Raw genomic sequence first — 5,400 nt, 5'->3', positions numbered from 1 at the left:
AATTCCCTTGTGTATATACACCACATTTTCTTGATCCATTCATGTAGTGGGGATAGCTGGGTTGGTTCCATATCTTAGCTATGGTAAATAATGCTGCAATAAACATAGTTGAGCTGGTAGTTTTAGTATGGTCTTTTTGTGATCATTTAGTAAATCCCCAAAAGTGGGGTTGCTGGGTCAAAGGGGAGCTTTATGTGGAATCGTTTGAGGAACCTCCATAATGCTTTACAAAGTGGTTGAACAAGTTTACACTCCCACCAAGAATGCTGTATGGTTCCCTTGTGGCCACATCCCCTCCAGCATCTGTTGTTGTAAAAATATGGAACGCTCCACGAATTTGCATGTCGTCCTTGCACAGGTGCCATGCTAATCTTCTCTGTATCGTTCCAATGTTAGTGTATGTGATTCTGAATTGAGCACAAAATATTTTTATATCAAAAGTGCAATTGGATTTTATTAAACTAGACGATTCAACAAAAAGGAAGTTCAAAAGAATTGTCATGAAATTTTACAACCATATATTTCTTACATAAGCACACATTTAAGAATAAAGTCAAGATTGACATGTCAAAAACAAAATAATTCCAGATATTTGTTGTTCAAGAAATGTGTAGGAGGAGGAATTCAATTATTCTATACAAGGCACCTGTCATAATGAACACTGCAGCAAGTGTTAAGGTTCGTTCAAAGTTTTAATGTTTTAAATATATTCAATTTTGGGAATTGTTTCAATTTTGGGAACACAAGCCTCAACAATATGTCAATACTATCCTCTTATTTATCTCTAAAGGTTTATGCTTCTGGTCTTTTAATATTAAAACTTCAAAAAAAATTATCTTTAGCAAGTTGTGCAAAGGGGTTTTGCTTCATCATGTCAGTGTTGAATAGAGTGTACGTGCATTTCAATGTTCAGTGCATCTGGATCATTGTCAAATTTTCCTTTTTTCTTCCTTCCCTTACCCCAACCCCACCTATCCCTTCAAGTTTCCTACTTATATTCTCACATATGTACATTGAGTGTTATGACTGTATTAGTCCACCATTTCCCTCTCCATCCTTCTGCCCTATTTCCTCTAAGCCTAGCTCCCCTTTTAAGACTTGTTTCAAATTTATGGTGTTTTGTTAAATATCTCTACCTTTGGCATTTGGCTATGGGCTTGCCACATCCTCTCTTCCATGTTTGACCACATAAATGAATATATTTCTCCACATTTCTAATCTCTGAATGGCTGAGATAGGTCTATTTTACTATTCACCTTCTGTCCTAAATTTAGAATTGCACCTTCAGGACCATCCTATAGAGCTTTTTTCTTCTCTACACACTGAAGATGGAAAGGAAATAATTTCCATGCTCTCAGCATTATGCTATCCATCATGAATTTCCATCGCTTATCACTTCAGCAGTCTATGTTTAGGGACAATCTTCAATTTCTGATGATAGGAGCACGAGTCAGTTTTACCTATGCAGATTCCACTATGTAGTGAGCCCTGTAGTCTTAAATTTTCAATAAGTTTCGAGTAACTTTTTATTAATAATTTAAAAAGTTTTATTTCAGTATTTGAAATACTGCCCCAATTATTTTAAAAGTTTCACAATAAGTTAGACTGAACTTTTCCCCCCATTTTCCCCATTAGTTCAGGTTAAGTCTCCATTGGCTTTATTGTTTGAGAGGCCAAGGGATGAGGTTAAACAGAGAGATGATCATTACTCAGATATCTCCTTCCTCTTCTGGTTTTGCTATTCTTGTTGAGAGGAAGACTGTAGCAGGGAAAAGAGTGATGCTTGACTTCACCATACAAGGGAACATTCTTAGTATGTCAATTATTGTTTCTCAGAATAACTTAAACTGCTTACTCTTGCCTTATCTGTAACAGTAACCTAACTGTGGCTTCCTTGGTGCAGGAGGAAGCACACTAACAGGTTACTACCTGTAAATTGGTATTTTATATATCAACTTACTACCAAAAATATAAAGCTTTGGCTACATAAATGCAACGGCATTGATTGTCCAACAATACCTTAGTGAGCAGTAGACAATTCTACCCAGCTACCCTCTCCTCTCATATCCTCCCTTTCACTCCCCTCCACTCATTTACCCTCCCATCCCTTCTTTCTTTGTGTCTCTCTCCTCCATATTAATCTCTATCTTCTCTCTTTTTCTTTTCCAGTAGCAAGTGATTTGGCTTATCAGTCAACACATACATAATTGAACAAATATTTATTGCACCTCTTTTTGTGATTATTTATTCTTAAGAAGTGAGTTCTAGCACAGCACCAGTGGCTTACACCTAGATACTCAGTAGGTTCAAATTTGACAATTGCAACTCCAAGCTATTTTAAGTAGATAAACCTAAGAGATTCTTTTCTGCACTTGTGGTAAAAGGAAGAAGTGAAGGTGTGGCTCAGGTGGTATAGAGCAAACATTGAGAATTAAAGCCCAGATAGAGCTCAAGGCCAGGAGTTCAAACCCCAGTACCAGCACAATATAAAAAAAAAAAACTGAGTCCTTTGTCTTAGAAGGGATATTTCTCCAAAAATTCATACCCAGGGCAATTTTCAAGGTCCAAGACTCTTTGTAAGGTTCTTTCACATCTTAAATTGATTCCTCTGCTTGATTCACATTATGGAAAATAGGAGTCACACTTCACATTAAAAAGTATGCACATTGCTGTACAGTTCTTACCATTTTTAAAGTAAAGGAAGCATGACAGAGGAATTCACCTCACTTGGGTGAGTTAGGTTTGACTCACTGACAGACTTTTGCAAGTAAATGAGGGTCTGTTTACATGTAAAGAAGTCTATGCAGATGGGTTTCTAGGAGAGAGAACAAGGTAGCTGTTGTCCAAGTTTGAATCAGAGTAAGTTTATTCCTATGATATGGTAAAGAGAAGCTCATCTCATAGAACACTATGCAGACAGTAATTTCAAGGATTAAAAACTCATGTCTATATAGTGAACAGCTAAGTTTTCACAAACAAAAAACAGTTTCCTAAGCCATGAAAATATAAGTTAGAGCAAAAGGAACTATGTTAAATATAGTTAATGGCTGAGTGACATGTATAAAAGAGTTCTATAATCACAATTAAACTATAAATTTTTCATCATGTCCCTAACAAGAATCTCTAAGATAGGCCTGGCTAAATCTGTCATAGAGGACTGGGTTCATGCAATTGTCAGTTTTGTTTAGGGTGCAATATCTTCTACAGTCGCTTGGGTTGCAAAGAGCTCACACCACATGCAGTGTCTGGAAAAACGTGCTGTCTTGTTAGGCACCTAAGGGATTTTTGTGCCACTGTGAATATTTATCGTTTTTCTTCTTATAATTATACCTGTAAGTGTGAAGTCATTTTGTGATAAGAATAATAGTTTCTGTACCCTTTATTCCACTAACAAATCTCGGATGTAAATATAGCCCGGAGGTCTTGGCTCATGCCTATAATCCTAGCTACTCAGGAGGCTGAGATCTGAGGGTCACAGTTCAATGCCAGCCCAGGCAGGAAATTCCAAAGATTCTTATCTCCAATAAACCACCAGAAAACTGTAACTGGCAAAATGTCTCAAGTGGTAGAGCTCTTGCCTTGAGCTGAAGAGCACAGGGACAGCACTCAAGCCCAGAGTTCAAGACCCACAACTGACCAAAAAAAAAAGTATGCATATATATATATATATATATATATATATATATGTATAAATGATGAGATAAATTACATTTAAATATAAGTCAATATTTATGGTACACATTTAAAATATAACTATATATGATATATTTATAATATATACATATATTTATGTATAAGATCATATTATATCAATGTTTATAAATACATTTGTAATTAATATCCAAAGAGTACATCTGAAGATTTGGGGGAAAATGTAGAGTGTCTAAAGGCTTACTATTGACCCATCATACTTTCAATCATTTTTTCCACTTATGACAATGTCTGGAATACTAAGACAATGATTATTTTATTCCTTAAGATTTGGGGTTCGAAACATCTACTTACTTGGTAAGAAATCTACCAAAATGTAATCTTGAAATCACACACCACAAACTGGACATATACATCAATTTAGCAACTTACAGGTCTCAAACTTTTATTTGAATCCTGTATCTCACATACATTGTTTCCTTTGAGTCAGCTACGTATACAAACATTCCTAGATTTTCATCTTCACATACATCCCCATACTCACATGACATAGTAAACATAACATTATAATAAAAATATTATAGGTACTGAAAAAAACATCTTTGCAAAAGTAGATAAATTTTATTCTTTTAATTCAATTCACTATTAAAATACTGATGAAAGAGTAGCTGAGAGGATGTTTCAAATATGAGAGTGCCTGCTTAAAGAGAATGTTTCTCATTCCAAGCATCATTATATGCATCCTTCCTTCTCTCACATAAAAAAATAAGTAACTACAGAATCAACCTACATTTTCCCTAATCACTCATTGAAGAAAGAAATTGTAATACATATATGCATATACACAATGATATACTATTTAGCCACACATAATTATGAAATAATATCATCTTCAAGAAAATAGATAGAACTTTGGAAAGTAGTATGGAAGTTCCTCAAAAGACTCCACATAGAGCTCCCCTATGACACAGCAATCCCACTTTTGGGTATTTACCCAAATGTTTACCAATAAGACCACATTAAAGCTACCAGCACGATTATATTTATTGCAGCATTAATTACTATAGCTAAGATATGGAACTAACCCAGGTGCCCCTCAGTAGATGAATGCATCAAGAAAATGTGGTATATATACACAATGAAATTCTATGCATCCATCAGAAAGAATGACATTGCCCCATTTGTTAGGAAATGGAAAGTCTTGGAAAAAATTATATTAAGTGAAGTAAGCCAGGCCCAAAGAAACATAGGTCCCATGCAATATCTAGTATATGTCTGAGTCAAGCAGAAAAGGTCAGATAAGGTGATGTTAGGGAAATGAACCCTAAGATATGTATTCAAATGTTTTTTTTCTTTCATGCGATTGTTTCTTACACATTTATAAGATTATTTCTTTGTTGCTTTGTATGTCCCTCCCCCACAGTATAACCCCTGCTTTCACTGTATCTGATGTCGGTATAATTTGTGGAGGGGAAGGGGAAAAACAAATCGTTTAAATAGGGATACAGGGGGACCCATTGCAACAATGAGATGTACAAGTCGTTATGTCGAAAACGAACTTTACAACTTTCGTGCGGGAAAGGGGGGCGGGGAGGATTGGGTGGGGGGGTGGGGGAAGGATGGGAAGGGATGGGAAGGGGAAACAAAGGAGGAGGGTACAATGCTTGATAAGAAATATACTCATTATCTTGTCCATGTAAATTTAACCCCTCTGTACAGTATTTTCAAAATAAAAAAATAGAACTGGAA

At 35.6% G+C, this 5,400-nt stretch overlaps 1 non-coding gene across 1 annotated transcript; it reads right to left on the bottom strand.

Moving 5' to 3' along the window:
- Window positions 1–313: 313 nt before the first annotated feature.
- Window positions 314–420, bottom strand: LOC138837070 (U6 spliceosomal RNA). The gene has a single exon (XR_011375166.1). It is a non-coding gene; the product is annotated as a U6 spliceosomal RNA (small nuclear RNA).
- Window positions 421–5,400: the final 4,980 nt, after the last annotated feature.

This window comes from Dipodomys merriami, unplaced genomic scaffold (assembly GCF_024711535.1).
Source record: "Dipodomys merriami isolate MVZ:Mamm:240054 unplaced genomic scaffold, mDipMer1.0.p SCAF_260, whole genome shotgun sequence".
NCBI classification, from domain to species: Eukaryota; Metazoa; Chordata; class Mammalia; order Rodentia; family Heteromyidae; genus Dipodomys; species Dipodomys merriami.
This window is presented reverse-complemented; position numbering and strand designations above follow the sequence as displayed.